This window comes from Cherax quadricarinatus, chromosome 33 (genome assembly GCF_038502225.1).
Source record: "Cherax quadricarinatus isolate ZL_2023a chromosome 33, ASM3850222v1, whole genome shotgun sequence".
Classification (NCBI taxonomy): Eukaryota; Metazoa; Arthropoda; class Malacostraca; order Decapoda; family Parastacidae; genus Cherax; species Cherax quadricarinatus.
The window spans coordinates 9,325,858-9,343,939 of NC_091324.1; positions in this window are offsets into that span (position 1 = coordinate 9,325,858).

Here is an 18,082-nt window from a genome sequence, read left to right on the forward strand (position 1 = left end):
AGGTGAGGAGTGTGCTAGTCCTGCATGCTACCACTACTGTGTACCCCAGGCGAGTAGTGTGCTAGTCCTGCACGCTACCACTACTGTGAACCCCAGGCGAGTAGTGTGCTAGTCCTGCACGCTACCACTACTGTGTACCCCAGGCGAGTAGTGTGCTAGTCCTGCACGCTACCACTACTGTGAACCCCAGGTGAGGAGTGTGCTAGTCCTGCACGCTACCACTACTGTGAAGCCCAGGCGAGTAGTGTGCTAGTCCTGCACGCTACCACTACTGTGTACCCCAGGTGAGGAGTGTGCTAGTCCTGCATGCTACCACTACTGTGAACCCCAGGTGAGGAGTGTGCTAGTCCTGCATGCTACCACTACTGTGAACCCCAGGTGAGGAGTGTGCTAGTCCTGCACGCTACCACTACTGTGTACCCCAGGCGAGTATTGTGCTAGTCCTGCACGCTACCACTACTGTGTACCCCAGGCGAGTAGTGTGCTAGTCCTGCAAGCTACCACTACTGTGTACCCCAGGCGAGTAGTGTGCTAGTCCTGCATGCTACCACTACTGTGAACCCCAGGTGCGTAGTGTGCTAGTCCTGCACGCTACCACTACTGTGAACCCCAGGTGCGTAGTGTGCTAGTCCTGCACGCTACCACTACTGTGAACCCCAGGTGCCTAGTGTACTAGTCCTACACGCTACCACTACTGTGAACCCCAGGTGCGTAGTGTGCTAGTCCTGCACGCTACCACTACTGTGAACCCCAGGTGCGTAGTGTGCTAGTCCTGCACGCTACCACTACTGTGAACCCCAGGTGCGTAGTGTACTAGTCCTACACGCTACCACTACTGTGAACCCCAGGTGCGTAGTGTACTAGTCCTGCACGCTACCACTACTGTGAACCCCAGGTGCGTAGTGTACTAGTCCTGCACGCTACCACTACTGTGAACCCCAGGTGCGTAGTGTACTAGTCCTGCACGCTACCACTACTGTGAACCCCAGGTGCGTAGTGTGCTAGTCCTGCACGCTACCACTACTGTGAACCCCAGGTGCGTAGTGTACTAGTCCTGCACGCTACCACTACTGTGAACCCCAGGTGCGTAGTGTACTAGTCCTGCACGCTACCACTACTGTGAACCCCAGGTGCGTAGTGTGCTAGTCCTGCACGCTACCACTACTGTGAACCCCAGGTGCGTAGTGTACTAGTCCTGCACGCTACCACTACTGTGAACCCCAGGTGCGTAGTGTACTAGTCCTGCACGCTACCACTACTGTGAACCCCAGGTGCGTAGTGTACTAGTCCTGCACGCTACCACTACTGTGAACCCCAGGTGCGTAGTGTGCTAGTCCTGCACGCTACCACTACTGTGAACCCCAGGTGCGTAGTGTGCTAGTCCTGCACGCTACCACTACTGTGATGGCTATGACAAATTTGAAAACCTCATCCCAGGTGATGTCTGTCTGCACCTCTAAAAGCAAATGAATGATTAAGTTTCTATCTTGCAGAAAAATGTCTTAATTTTCTACTTAATGAAATCTTTACAGCAAAACCATTTATTTAGGGTACTCGACGATTGATACTTTCAACTGGGACACAACGAAGACATTTATTTCGGACCATTAAATGTACTGGCGCCTTCAAAATGGGCCTCGAAATATGATGTAACCTGCGAACGAACTTTATAACAGACATAGAACACAAAGCTATTGCAACTGTTCGACCTAGTTGTAAACATAATTAGGTTCATTCTATAAAAAAAAAAATCGAGTGTAACGCCTGGCGAACGTGCTTGACGGTGGTTTCTTAGATGCCAGAGACATCAGGTTCACCCTAGTCTCCGGTCCAGGTCATTACAGTGCACCTTAAAGGACGTACTTTTTAATCCCTCCCCTCCCCGCCCCATATCCCCAGAAATCATTCCCAGAGGTACCTTGTGTATGTGTTTCGGCGCCTATCCAACCCGTCTGCCTTGCCACTTTTCGCTGCTGCACCAGTCATTGGTACCACGATCGACAAGCTACTTGGTACTCTCTACCACTCAAAACCTCCCTCTCGCCATCTTGAGGTCATTATCGATACGGAAAACTGGCATACCTGCGCGTGTCTTGAGCATTACTGACTTCCTGTTGACTTAACTGGCTGACAATGGAGAACATGTTGAGAAATAAAGTGCTAACCAAGTAGCCGAGTGACAAACCGGATGATTGCCTAAATGATTGCTTCTTCTAGGACACATTTCAGGACATGATGTAGGTCGCAGCTTCTCTCTGCAAAAACACATTACCCTGCCAACGTGTCAAAATCTCCTGTTTTCTTCATGGAGGCTTGCACAATCCTCCAATAACCATCAAAATGATCTACAGCACTGGTCTGAAATGCCTCGCAACCTTCCAAACTCGCTTCTTCCTTTTCCCTCTCCCTCCACTCATCCCTCTCTCTCTCCCCCCCTCCACTCATCCCTCTCTCTCTCTCCCTCCCTCCACTCATCCCTCTCTCTCTCCCTCCCTCCACTCATCATCCTCCTCCTCCTCCTCCTCCTCCCCCCCTCTCTCTCTCTCTCTCTCTCTCTCTCTCTCTCCTGTCCACGGTTCAAAGGTAGTACGCTGGCTGAATTCCCACAACGCAATCAATGTGGGGAGTAGTATCGTAGAATTCAAGCCTCCTAACAAGGAAGAGAAAATGAGTTATAAGCCGGCCTAGAATCAACTCCCTTGCAGTCAAGGGGGATCGGGGATATTCGGTATATAAAATCACAGAAAAAGTCTGAAAAAAAATAGTTTAAGCTTTTTTGAACCACTGGGGAGTTCTTCCTAGGGCTTAGAGGAAAAAAAGGTTATAGATCCGCTCAATATGCACAGGTATCTGAGAAATGATAGGAGAGCGCGTGGTCCTGGATGAAGTCCGAGTTGCCAGGAATCTACAGCTGAGGTAATATGATCATAGCTGTTGATAAAATAACTTATTTGTTACCAGTTAACACATTTATTGCTTGAAGTTAATATATTAAAGCCATCCTCAAGACTGTGTGTGTTGGGTTGTTCAAGTCTAGCGTCAGTCGAATCGAATCGAGGACGACGAGATCTGTCGTAAGATGGGAAGGAAGAAGGATATGGAAGGATGGAAATAACTGGAAAAAAATGGGGAGGAGGGGAAGAGGAGGAATCAAGGCAAGTGGCCCAACCACTTTGGGACATGTGGTACAAAAGTACTGGAGACGTAGATAGAGAGGCTTGACTGATGTCATTGCTTGGCTCACTAGGAGAGGATGGCGAAGGCAGCGGTAGGAGCTGGGAGTGTCAGAAGGCAGCAAGCAGGATGAGTTGGTTATGGTCTTAAACCGTTTATCAGTGCGGTAAATTGTTTTCGGGAGAGTTGTATCACACTTATGGGAGAGCTGTAGTAGTATTCGTTGGTTTGGAGTTGGTGGAGTATCTGGTTGTAGGTAGGGAATGGTCTTTCTTCGCTTTGGTACGATACAGTGTTGTCTTGGAGATGTTGGACGAGTTCTAGGCGAGTCATGCTTGCAGGGTACAGCCTCGTAGTGTAGAATAAGAGTCCTTTGTGTTTAACCCATGGTGTTCCAGGTAATCGACGTGAGGTAAGTAGAGAAGGCGGTGGTGGAGTAGAGGAAGGTGGTGTTGCTTCGTTTTCAACTTCAGTAGACGAATTAGATCTTTCTGGTGGTAAGGCTTCTGATTGGTTGGATTCAATGAGAGGTGGTGGCGGTGGAGGCTTCTCATTGGTAGTTGTTAGATTAACGTCACTAGTTGGTGGTGTTGATGCAACTTCTGCAGAAGAGTTGGCGATTAAGTTTTTGGTGAATTTGAGAATTTCTTCAGAAGGTGGAGATGCTGGAAATGTAAATGAAGGCATGTTATTTAATGCAAATAACTCGTTGATGGTAGAGTTAAATGATCCAGGTACAGCCATGTTTTGCATATGAGCGTATAGTAGACAGTAGTGAATCTTCGTTACGTCACATGTTGGAGGAGTGATGGTAGTGGTGGTGGTGGAGGCGGGCTGAGTAGATGCTTGAAGTAATTTTGTAGTGTCTGCTTGTATTTTTGCAATTGCTGCATACGTTGGAGTGTTGCTGCATCTTGTGTTTTCTTCATAATATCCTTTCTTGTAGGACATTTTGCTGCCAGTGTATGGTGATCATTACTCTTGCAGTTTAAGCACGCTGGTTGTGTTGGAGCAGCAGCGTTGCAGGAACTGAAGGTGTGTCCCTCACTACCACATGTAGTGCAGAACTTCTTGTCTTTTACTGGACATGCTTTGGTGGTGTGATGGTATGAATAACAGTTCCAGCAATGTTGAATGTAGTGGTATATCTCTGCTTCAATGTAGGTAGGGCTGATATAGTAGTAGTAGACAGCAAGACCTTCGTTCAGAGCAGTGGCAGCCATGTTCACGTCGGTGAAGGTGACCTTGATCATGGACGTTGCATTTGGGATTTTTGTAATGCTGTGAACTTCAGCTGAATTTTATGGACTTAAGGCTCAGGGAGATTGACACCAGTGAGTCCATCTATCATCATTCTATCATGCAGGAGGAGCCACATGTCTATGGTGCATCCAACAAAATAAGCAGACTCTTGGATGTCACTACCGCCCGGCTCCGGCTGGGTTACAAGTATCTTTGGCAGGTTAAATCACCACCACCAGATGTAGACCAAACGAAATGTAAACTTTGCCAGATGGATTATTGTCACACCCTGCGTCATTATGTACTGGAGTGCGATAAAATTAATGAATTTAGAAACAACTCACTCAGAAGTGTTCAAGAAATGGCTAAGTATTTTATCCACAGTGGTATATTACAGACCATTCTGGAGAAATACCCTGACTTTGCTAGCTGTAAATAAAGCATTACCACATGTGTGCATGTGTGTGTGTGTGTGTGTGTGTGTGTGTGTGTGTGTGTGTGTGTGTGTGTGAGTATGAGTGTGTGTGTGTATGAGTGTGAGTGTGTGTATGAGTGTGTGTGAGTATGAGTGTGTGTGCGTGTGTGTATGAGTTTGTGTGTGTGTGTGTGTGTGTGTGTTTATGTGTGTGTGTGTATGAATTTGTATGTGTGTGTGTGTGTGTGTGTGTGTGAGAGAGAGAGAGAGAGACTCAGCAATCAACATTTGCACCAATAACTCACTACAGTTGTGACCGGGTGTGGAAGTGTGAATTGCTCATTACTCTAAAATTTGTTCATGATTGCAGCCATGTATAAACGTAAGTAACCATTCTTACAGTATTCATTACCTTTGTAACTTGTGAGTTCATTACCTTTGTAACTTGTGAGTTCATTACCTTGTACCTAGTTCATTATTATTATTATTATAATCAAGGGGGAAGCGCTAAACCCGGAGGATTATACAGCGCCTGGGGGGGGGATGTGGAAGGCATTCAGGCTTAATTCGGGGAACTGGAGCACAGATCCAATTCCCTAAATCAAGAGCCCCTCACCAACATCAAGGAACCTTCCTTGAGGGGTACCTAGTTCAGCCATCAAAACTTTGGAGCCCGGTCCCTGGACCCATTGTGTACCTCTGTAATCTGTAAATACCTTTGTAACTTGTAATGATTGTGACTAGACCTACCTGGAGTTCATTACCTTTGTAAATTGTGAGTTCATTACCTTTGTAAATTGTGAATTCATTGCCTCTGTAACTTGCTCAGCTATCAAAACTTTGAGGCCCAGTCCCTGGACCCATTATGTACCTCTGTAATCTTTTGACTACCGCCCACAGGATGGGTATGGGGTGCATAATAAACATATTAAACTTAAACTGTAATGCTGTCAACAGTAGCCCAAGTATTTTGCGTCTCGATGGATGACTTGAGTTCAGCAGGTGTTTGAGACGTCAGAATCTTGTCCAGTTTTTTTAGGAATACTGATTTCCTTGCCCTGAGGGCAGGAGATGACGTAACAGTAAACCCTTGAGTAGTAAGAGTAGTGATGGCTTCTGTAGTGAGTAGCTTCTCTGCTTCAGCATCATCGTGACACACAACAATGAATGCTTCTTTCAGTGACAATATGGTGTTGAATTTTACTTCCAGTGCTCCCTGAACAACAGTTGCAAGAGCAATCTTCGCTGAATCATCAACGGTACCATTTCTTGGTTTGATCTTTACACGATTTGCGTAGCTCATCGTGTAAGTCAAGGCGATGACAACGCTGGTAAAGGTTCCCCTCCCCAACGGGGATCGTAGGGAGACAGTAAGTAAGGAGAGCTGCTATGACCTGCCTGGGCGAGTCAAGAGCAGAATCCTCATTTTTCTATTTGTCTTTGTCCTGGCGTCAGTGCCAGTCTGAACTGTGGTCCCCATCACAACTTTATGGAGTGTGATTCTAAGATAAAGAATTTTTTAGTTTAGTTGCTTTATTTGCTAACCTGTTACAAAAGTCATAATTTTGTTTGTATGGGATTGTTCATATTGACTTATGGCGCTCTCTTAACTGGGACAAGTGTAGAAATCTTCAAGAGGAAATTGGACAAGTATCTTCACCAGGTGCCAGATCAACCAGGCTGTAATGGATATGTGGGTCGGCGGACCACCACCAGCAACAGCCTGGATGACCAGGCAAGCACCAAGCCGGGTTCGGGGAGTAGAAAATTCTCGGAATTCATCAAAGGTATATATGGAAGGTTTCATGTATACTTCCATATTAGGTGCCATAAAATCATCAAGCAAGAGGTTTGAGAGCCGGGTTTTATAAGGCAACCGAGGCAGTGTTCACTTTTCACTTACTGATCTTTAAACTGCTGTGATTCTGCGCTTGGTGTGTGTACCAGTACAATGACCAAGTTTGATTTTCGATATTAACAACCAGTACCTCGACTACATCGTTTGTGATGTTAACCTTAAACGTGCAGAACTGTTCCACTCGATGGTGGGGAATAATGGTGTTTAATACACCCCCACACCGTGGGGTGAGCCAGTAGGGTAAGGAAACTTCCATCCCCGTCCCCCAACAGAGGTTGTTCAAACATACGGGACGTGTTGTGGGCGACAAGTGACCAAATGGATGGTGCTTGTCGTGTAGGGGCGGGCGATGTTGTCTTTACTGGTTACCACACTCTCCACGCCGGCTCAGGCTTGTGTGGGGCCAGGGTTACGCAAAGAAGATGGAGGAAGGGGAAAGTGAAGAAAAGAATGGAGGAGGGGAGAGACAGAAAAGGATAGAAGCGACAGAGAAAAAGAAGGTGGATTGAAATTGGGTGTTGAAGGCTCAACAGGGAGGAATGGGAAGGGGAGAAAGACGGAGTAGATGGCGGAATCAAGAAAATGTGGAAGGGAAGTGGATAAAAGCTGGAATAAATGTAGAGATAGGAAGTGTAAGGATAGGTGGAGGTAGGACTGGACATGGATCCCTGTAAGCAACCACCAGGTACACGCCAGAGTTTACTAACACTCGTTTTTACACAATCTATAAAGAATGTTTCTCTTCTGTGATTTTAGCCGAACTTCACCACATTGTTTACACACTATGATTATTAAGGGTAAGAGTAAAGAAAGCTAAACTAAATATCGAATACTGGGTTTGGTGTCGACCGTTCAGAAATAGCTGCGCGGGAATGTGTTACAGTACGTATATTGCTTAATAATTCACAAAAGGGAGAAGTACGTACGACTGATATAAGTACATATAATGTATCGGGGAAGAGTTTACGACAAACACGGCAGAGGAGACTCCACTCCTCCAATGTCCTATCAGTCACTAACAAATGCGTGTCACCCTTTCTCGAAGAGTTAGTGTGGATTGCATAAGGAGATAGGGAAACAGCACTAGCATCCTCAGAGAGAACTGGAGGAAATTATATAATTATTATAATCATGCACCTAAAGTCAGTTCCTGATCAGCCGGGCTGTGGCTCGTACGTTGGTTTGCGTGCAGCCAGCAGCAACAGCCTGGTTGATCAGGCTCTGATCCACCAGGAGGCCTGGTCACAGACCGGGCCGCGGGGGCGTTGACCCCCGGAACTCTCTCCAGGTAAACTCCAGGTAATGGGGGACCGCTAAACCCGTAGGATTATACAGCGCCTGTGGAGGTTCAGGGAACTGCAGCACAGATTCAATTCCCTAGATCAAGAGCCCCTCACCAGCGTCAAGGAACCTCCCTTGAGGGGTACTGGAGGAAAACAAGTGTGGATTGCATAACGAAGGGAGGAGAGAACTAGCACTGACATCCTCGGAGAAAACTGGGGAAATCCCTACCACATATGTGGGAATTAAAGTTTTGTTTTACTGCACGTGTCGAATTCCACTGTCTTGTGCGTGCTTTGTCTGTCTCCCTGCCTAACTGCCTGCCTCCTGTCTGCCTTCATGTCTGTATGTCTGGTCAGCTTGCTTGCCTGTCTGCCTACCTTCCTGTTTACCACCTTCCTGTTTACATCCTTCCTGTCTGCCTGCTTCACTCCCTCCCTGCTTCTCCGATCTTTTAAAGCTAAACTCCACTAATATTATTACCATTTTCTCTCTCTCTCATTTATATTACGACAGCAATAGAAGAATCTCAAACTTTTGGTGTCCGAGAGGTGCGAGACTTTATAACTTCAAAGTCAATTTCTGCACATATGCAACATCTGGGTATCTTTACTGTAGACGTTTCGCCATCCAGTGGCTGTATCAATACAAATTCTAGGACATTATTTAAAGACAGTAGACCTATATACAAAAGATGGGGTAATCAATCCCTCAGCCTTGGAGTTGGTGTGAAGAGCACCGTAGTCGTGAAGATTCTGGAGCACAGGCAAGAAGGATGGCGCTTATATACTAACATCAGGTGGAAAATGATGGGTAGCAGACGAGGGCATATATAATATATATCAGTGCCAGTCTTTTTGCCTATGTTCCAGAATCTTCATGACTACGGTGCTCTTTACACCAACTCCAAGGCTGAGGGACTGATTACCCCATCTTTTGTATATAGGTCTGCTGTCTTCTAGTTATGTCCTAGAATTTGTATTGATAAAGCCACTGGATGGCGAAACGTCTACAATAAAGATACCCAGATGTTGCGCATGTGTCTCTTAATGCTCATCTTGTCTGTACTGTATACCAATCTTGTACAAGTCAATTCCTGATCAACCGGGTTGTGGTTTCTCCATTGAAATGGATGTTAGTACCAACAGCCTAAGTCATTAACCAGGATATATACCTTTGATGCATCTCTGGCGAGTTTCTAGTTTTTCTACTTTCGCATGCCAGCCCTGGGTCAGGCTTGTCTGGTGTTTGCCTGATCAATCAGCCTGATGCTGCTGGTGGTCTGCTGGTCCACATTCATCAAAGACTGGTTAATCCAGCACTTGGCAGAGGTACTTGTCAACTTTCCTTTTGAAGACTTCTACACTTGTTTCGGCAGCGTTCTGATGTCCTCTAATAAAGTGTTGAAAAGTCTGATTATTATTATAATTATGGAGGAGCAATAAACCCGTAGGATTATACAGTGCATGGGGGGGGATGGAAGGCATTCAGGCTCAATTCAGGGAACTGGAGCACAGATCCAATTCCCTAGATCAAGAGCCCCTCACCACCGTCAAGGAACCTCCTCGAGGGGTTGAAAAGTCTGAGGTCACCGCCCCTGCGGCCTGGTGCCGTGGGAGCGGTGACCTCCGGAAGCGACTCCAGGTAAACGGATATTGCTACAACGTTCTCTTATTGTGCCCCATGGAGCCACAGCCTTTTTCTTGTTTCATTTTACATTTTCTCCCATCTCTCACTCCAAAATGTTATGGCAATAAGAAGATTTGGAACTAGTCCCTCTAATATCTTGCATATAAGTATTATGTCTCTAGTACATATGTCACTCTAGCTAGTACATATTTAGGACTTTGCTGTGTTCCTAGTAATTTGTAGGCTTTTTTTTGGCTCGATGTTGGCAGCATATGACCTATCTGCTCCACTCTGACATATCTCCCGCCCTGAAGGAAGCCGTCAACACTGAACGACACTACGTGAGAGAACGCAAATGTCTAAATTATCACAATCCTCATTTACTTTTTGAATACTTTCATTATCCACTCCTTCGTTTGCCTTATTGTGTTCTTTGAAAGAAAAGTCAGTTGACATTGTTACAACCAGGCTGGTCCCAAACCTGAACAATGAAATCACCCTATATGACAAGAGACTTGTTAGAGTGCGAAATACCTCCACTAAAAGAACTCGTTGAGTGTCAGAGGTCCACTACTCTCTAACGCCCTCCCTCCGTGTATAAGGGAAATTACCAACAAACCTCGTGCTGTCTTCAAGAGGGTGCTTGACCAGCCGGGCTGTGGTTCGTACAGTGGACTACGTGCGAACTACAGTAACAGCCTGGATGATGAGGTTTTGATCTACAGGGAGGCCTGGTCGGTGACCGGCCCGTGGAGGAGTTAGACTCCCGGAAGTATCCTTCAATTCTGGTTCAGACTGGTCCTTCACACGTTCCTGTCGTTCTATATGGTGAACTTCCTGTGCTTAATATACAGTGCGTCTTTTGAATTCTCCATTCTTTAAGCATCTTAGCAGTTAGAACACGTCCCCTGAACCTCTGCTCTGGAACCAGTCGCCGGGGGTAATAGCCCCCTGAACCGACGAAAGGCAGACTCTGATGGCAGAGATTGGTCTATGTCGAGTTTGCTCCAGGCCATCACAACCTCCGAGGCCTTACCTGTGACATACCATTTACCGGTTTTGAATATTAAATAAAAAAATTTGAGTAGGATAAGGAATTTTTTTTGTAGCGTAAACAAAGTTTGAAATAGGACCGACAAAGTTTTATATAAGATAAGCCAACTTTTTGAGTAGGACATGTAAAATTTTAATACAATTAATAAAAAACCCAAACTTAAAGAAGAAACTGGTGAAAACATTTCGGTCCGACCCAGACCATTATCAGATTCAGCTTTATAATAAAGTCCAAGATGGGCCAAAACGTCATCTTAAGTGTCCTCTCTAAGAATGGGTCTTTTATGAATTTTTTCAGACTTTTATTCTGTGTATGAATGAGTGAAAATATACATAGTACAGACTATTTTGTGAAGCTGCGGATTAAAATAAAAAAGAATATGCGAGTTTGATTTTTTGTATTGGGGAGAGGTAAAAAAAAATATTATACAGTGAACATTTTGTGATCTAGAAAACCAAAAATAAATCGTATACAAAATGCTAAATTTTGTATATGCACAGGGACGGAGGCTGGAAAATACCATATACAGCACCTGGTAAAAATACAAAATATACGAGGTATAGCTCTCGCACAAAGAGATCGTGATTTAAGACAGACAGACACAGACACAGACACACACACACACACACACACACACACACACACACACACACACACACACACACACACACACACACACACACACACACACACACACACACGTACAAACATCAAATAGGCAAGACTGGGAGGGATGGATAATATATTCTTAAACTAACAACTTTTGATATGCCAGAAGAATGGTTTCTTATCAAATCTGATAAGCATGCTGAGGTAAACGGAAAAATGTTTAAATAAAAAATCAGCTATTATAAGGGATGACGAATGAAGATGGAAGAGAGTAACTAGCAGAGTTGCAGAAAGAGCACTGTTGGACCCATACTGTTCCTAAACGGCGATTTTACAGGAGTTAAATTCTACATGGCCAAATTTGTCGATGCTGCCAAAATAATGGGAAAAATTTACACTGAAAAAAGATAACAGAAGGCTGAATGAAAATTTCGATAAATTTTAGAAACAGTTATATAAATTATTACTGGCTTTAGTCCGAGCAAGAACAAAGTTATGAAACTGGGACAAGGAAAAGGGCGACCTAAAGTGCCATCAAGAAGCAAAGATTCACCGGAGTAGTTGAAAAAAATACTGGGATGGGCATCACCCCAAACTTGTGCCAGTAACTTACATAAATAGAAAAACACATTAGCACAGACTAACCATGCAAACGTATGAGAAACATTCAGGATGCCCCGTTCAAAACGTTTTTACCTCAGGCAGGACAAGCCACAACGGCCCATGACACAGCTGTGTCATGGGCCACCACTGATACCTTCCGCGTTGTCTCAGAGAATTTCCCCTCCTATCTGTTACTGTCATGCAGCATTGTAAAGCTCCTGACGACGAACGAGAGTGCAAAAGATCTAGAGCTAAAGATTTCCAACCCCATGTGGCTTGTTCTGTATTAAGATCACCTGTTCGCTATTGCATTGCATTTTTACCCCATATATGCGACGCATGCATGAGTGTCCAGCTCAGATGTGGAACTCACCTGGCAATACACAAAGTGAAACTAAAGTGAAACGAAAGAATACGAGAACAGCGCCACAGGACAAAATACATGTCAAAATACCTAAAGTCAGTGCCGGATCAGCCGAGCTGTGGCCCGTACGTTGGACTGCGTGCGGCCAGCAGTAACTGCCTAGTTGATCAGGCCCTGATCCATCGGGAGGCCTGGTCATGAACCGGGCCGCGGGGGCGTTGATCCCCGGAATAACCTCCAGGTAACCTCCAGGTTTAAGGGGACACACAAGGTAGATAAGAAAAAGGTTCATCCGAGGGATGGGACGAGAACAAGAACATATGGTTAAGAAATTATACACCTAAATGGGCCACAGTGGATATCTGGAAACATTTATTGAACATATGAAAATTAAAATGTGGAATGATCTGAGCAGTGACCGATTTTCAATTTACATCTATCAGTCGAAATGGCTTGGTGGCCTCTTGTGATCACTCTGCTCGGCCTCAGGCCTGGCTTCCCAGGTTACCCTCTGGTCAACCAGGTTGTTGTGGTTAGCGGTCCAAAGACTCACAGAGCTAGAGCTCACACTCCCCCGCGAACTCAAATATCTACTTATGAGAAGGTAATTACACGTTTGTAGGTAATGTTGCACACGCAAGTTAGACACCACTGTGTAGCTTCGTGGGAATCGCCTGGTGATATCTCAAGGTATCCCTCATGGGTTTCGCTCACAGAGAGGTATCCTTCGGGTTTAAAGCTGAAAAAAGTAAGAGCTCAGGATAATCACATATTTCCCCTAGCGCTCAGTTATTTTTAAGGGGGAGAAGGGGGATGATAGGAATATTTCAAGGGATACTGCTAGTGATGGATACCTAAGAGGGATAGACGTGAGAGAATACATGCTAGGGATACCTTGAGGAATACCTCCCTGAGAGGAGTGCCATGAGGCATATATACCTTTCCCTTCCTAGCTGTTAACTTTTGGATGTTTTCACAACCTTTCAGAACAATCATTGAATTATAATGCACAGGTGGGACCCTCTATCTGGGCTGAAATTGCAGATTCGAGAGGATATTAGGTGCCTCTGTGTGTGAGGACTGTGGAATGATGTATGTATAATACCCTGAACTTGCTCTTAGATTACCTTTAACCTTCAGTATGTCAGCCACCAATTCCTGTTAGTGTAACTGTAATTAAGTTAGCAAAGTAATTATGTACTGAAATAATGTATCATTTTAGCTATTGTTTAGTAATTTTCCTTTAACACGATACTAGATATTTAATCTCTCCTTACGTATATACGTGTGTGCGTGCGTGTACTCACCTAATTGTGGTTGCAGGGGTCGAGACTCAGTTCCTGGCCCCGCCTCTTCACTAACCTCTACTGGGTCCTCCCTCTCTCTGCTCCATAAGCTTTATCATACCTCGTCTTAAAACTATGTAGAGTTCCTGCCTCCACTACATCGCTTGCCAGACTATTCCACTTCCTAACAACTCTATGACTGAAGAAATACTTCCTAACATCCCTTTGACTCGCCTGAATCTTCAGCTTCCAATTGTGACCCTTTGTTTCTGTGTCCCATCTCTGAAACATCCTGTCTGTCCACCTTGTCTATTCCACGCAGTATTTTGTATGTGGTTATCATGTCTCCCCTGACCCTCCTGTCCTCCAGTGTCGTCAGTCCGATTTCCCTCATCCTTTCATCGTAGGACATATCCCTGAGCGCAATTTAATTTAGCCTAATCAAACTAAATATATATTAGATAAGTTTACAATAATTTAATAATAAACAATGAAATATTTTTTCGTTACGTTCAGAACGATTTTTGCGAAATTATTGCGTACATATTTTCGCTTGCCCTATTCGGCACGAATATATATATATATATATATATATATATATATATATATATATATATATATATATATATATATATAAGATCATAGTAAACAGGTGATTTTAAAATATTCAAAACAACCACTGTGAAAGAGTAGTGAAATTCCAAGTGCTTTCGTGACTACTCACATTGTCAAGGAACTATGAAAGTAATACATCAAAGGAAGGCAATTAAAGGGCTTAGACCACACATCACAGTCAACCCCCACAACAAAGAAACACCTGACGCGGGACAATACCGGACTCTCAAGAAAAGAGGAACACTGCAGTAGGTCCGATGGTCCAACTAGACAGGTCCTCACGACATCCCACTAACAAAATATTCTACCCAAGAAATAAGGTTTATTATTTGTCCAATGTATTATTAAACTCTTCCCAAATTTTATTAATTATAAATGAATCCAATTTATATAAACCAAAGGAAATATTCATATTATTGTCAAAACTGCTTTTTATGAAAAGATTCAATTATATTTCTGTCAACCATGGACTTGTTTGATACAACTTTCTCAACTTTTTGAAAATCAATTGGATGGTTAAAATCTCTCACATGAATAAATAGAGCATTGGAATCTTGTCCAGTTCTAATGCTATATTTATGTTGTTTTAATCTAAGTTCAAGACTTTTACCAGTTTGACCGTAATAAACTTTATCGCAAATTTTACAAGGAATCTTATAGACATCCGTCAGCATTTTGGGGGGAATTCATTATCAAAAGTTTTTTTTAACTTTATCAAGATTTTTAAATACAACTTTAATATTAAAACTCGTTCGTGGTTACATACATACATATATATATATATATATATATATATATATATATATATATATATATATATATATATATATATATATATATATATATATATATATATGCAAAACAACCACTCTGAAAGAATAGAGAAATTCCAAGCGCTTTCGTGACTACTCACATTATCATAGTTCCTTGATAATGTGAGTAGTCACGAAAGCGCTTGGAATTTCTCTATTCTTTCAGAGTGGTTGTTTTGCATATTCTGAAATCACCTGTTTACTGTAATCTTATTGCATATATATATATATATATATATATATATATATATATATATATATATATATATATATATATATATATATATATATATATATATATATATATATATATATATATATATATATATTGTAACCACGAACGAGTGGTACTAATTAATAACACTGCGACTAGCCGAGGATTCGAACCCATGTCGTTTTGGCCCACCTTATGGTGAGCGAAAGTCACACATGACGCTCTAACCCACGGGACCACGCAATCGTACAAGAATGAGGCTTACCAGTTCACCCAGCTCCCCGGCAGTGGACAGTGTGCCCAGAATGCTGCAGGCATTTTCCCTTTGGATCGAAACACTGGGCCTCTGAAAGAGGAAGCTGGCCGCTCTGAGATCCTTGGTTTCTGTAATGAATTTTTCACCCAACCCTTTCAGGAATTTTAGAACATACTTGCCCCTTGCTCCAAGGGTTTCCGACCCTATGTGGACGAATAGCACGGGAGCAGCCCTCTGTATCTGTTGATCTTCTGGGTCTCCCTGGAGCTGGCGGCCCCACCCATTTCGGCTTCAGAGTATTGCAAGTAGGTGTCAGTCAACGTAGAGGCGCAGGTGTAGTCCCATGCAATCTCTTATCCTCCCACTGCAGCATGGTGACTCCATCTGTATGATTTTGGCTTTGGTAGACCTCAGTACCTTAAGCTCCCTTTCTGCTGGGCAACGGACTGTAACAAGACTTCGCTTGATGTCGTTGATGTCCTCATGTCTAGCATACTTCCCTTCGGATGTATGACAGACGAGACCATTCAGTCCAAATTGATCAGCTGACGCCCTGCCGCAAATATACCTATGTTCGGTAAGTATGGGGGAGTCTAGGCGAATAGCTACACCAGTCTGATTCGCCTCCGGGTCGAGCCAAGTTCCCAAGGAGGAATAATTAGGAACAGCTAGAAGAAAATCTCCTGGAATGTGGTACCCTCATCGCTAGACCAGCTTTGTCTGTTCCCGACGCTCTGTTAAGCACTGTGTTGGCGCTTTTTTTTTTTTTTTTCAAGACCGATTTGTCCCAATGTCCATATACACCTGCAGAGATCAGAAATATTGCTGGAACAAGTGTAGTTTTCAAGAGGAAACTCTTGAAATCGGTAACAGGTAAATCACATGTAAAAGTCAGTGACAACCAGCGGGTGCCTGACAGTTAACCTTACAAACTTCTACTTCTACAATCTACTTACGTCTACTTTTTTGTAGTATTTCCTTAACAATTTAAAATGCCTGGCCTGAGAGTGGTCTGAACCATTACTAAACGCATCTACCAAGGTACTAGCATAATAAGAGTTACGTCTAATGAAATAAAAGTTAATAGCACAGACGAACGCACAAAATACTCACACATGCACCAATTGACAACCATTCCTGAAAGCTCTACCTCCAGATCTTCGAAACAATCAGACGGCGTTATTCTAGGCAAAAGTCTTCATGAAACAAGAAGAGAGATGAAAAAACACAAATTACAATCCAAAAGCAAAAACTGTTTATAGAGTTATATATAGCAATTTAAGGGAAGGGAGAGGATTGTGTCTGGCAGGGAGAGAGAGAAAAGACAAAAAAAAAAAAAAAATCGTGTCTTCTTCGACGAAACAGTGTGACAATATTTCATGGAAAATCAGAGAAAGGCGAGAAGGGAGTAAAAGATGAGAGGAAGATGGAATGGAAGATACGGAGAAGTGAAGGAAGAGAGAGTGAAATGAAGGAAGAAAGGAAAGGGGAAAGGGAAACAAGAAAGGAAGAGAAAGAAGCGAGGGAGAAGGAAACCGAGGGAGAAGAGAAAGAAGAGAGGGAGAGGTGAAGGAAGAAGGCAGGACTGATAACGACAGGGACGAGGAACGGAATGAACGATGGAAGGCAGGAAAGAAAAAAATGCTGGAAGAACACAATGAACGATGAAAAACAACGGAAAATAGGATAGTCAAAAAGGCTAAAAGATGGACGAAATATCTTGAAGAAATTAAAAAAAAAAAAAAAAAAAAAAAACGAGGATACAAAGGGTGCAAAATGAAAAACAAGCCGAAACGGCTTCGAGTTTAGGAAAGGAAGAGGGGAAATCATTTAACTATGTTTTTGAAGTGCGTTCCTTTACAAATTCTAAATTACGAAGTGACCCAACTAAACAAAAAGGATGGTGATCCTTGGTTTAACACTTAATATTACTCTTCCTTAGAACGCGTGCGTGCACCAACGTACGTACGTACGTGAGTGCGTGCGTGCGTGCGTGTGTGTGTGTGTGTGTGTGTGTGTGTGTGTGTGTGTGTGTGTGTGTGTGTGTGTGTGTGTGTGTGTGTGTGTGTGTGTGTGTGTGTGTGTGTGTGTGTACGTACGTACGTACTTGCTCTGTCATCAACATCTGTGACTCATTTATCCGTTTTCACACTCGTCTGTTCATGCGTCTTGTCTGTCTGTGCCCATATAATTATCTGCTTTACATTTTCTTTTACTGTTTTTTTTTCACTATTCTCTTGTTACATTCTCCGGAAAAAATTAATCTAATAAGTATATTAGCAGAAAACAAACATTATACATGCACAGAGGAACTTGTCAAGCCATTATGGCGCTCATTCTTGATCAAACGTGTACAAAACAAGATGTAGATCATAAAGTCGCATAAGAAAAACAATACCGAATGCTGATTTAGGAACTGAAAGCTAACTTACAAAGAAAAAAATTAAAGGAATTTAACCTAGAAGAAACGAGGACCTGGGACGACATGATAATCACATACCAGACTACCGATGGGACTAGATAGACTGGATGGGGGGGATGGGGAAAGCTGTTTGAGACGCGTGCAGGAGTTAGGAGGCATTGATGGCTACTAAAGATGCAGATGTGCCACAGGAAGGTTAAGTGTTTTTTTTTTCAAGTCTCGGTGTGTTCAGTAAGAAGAATGAACAG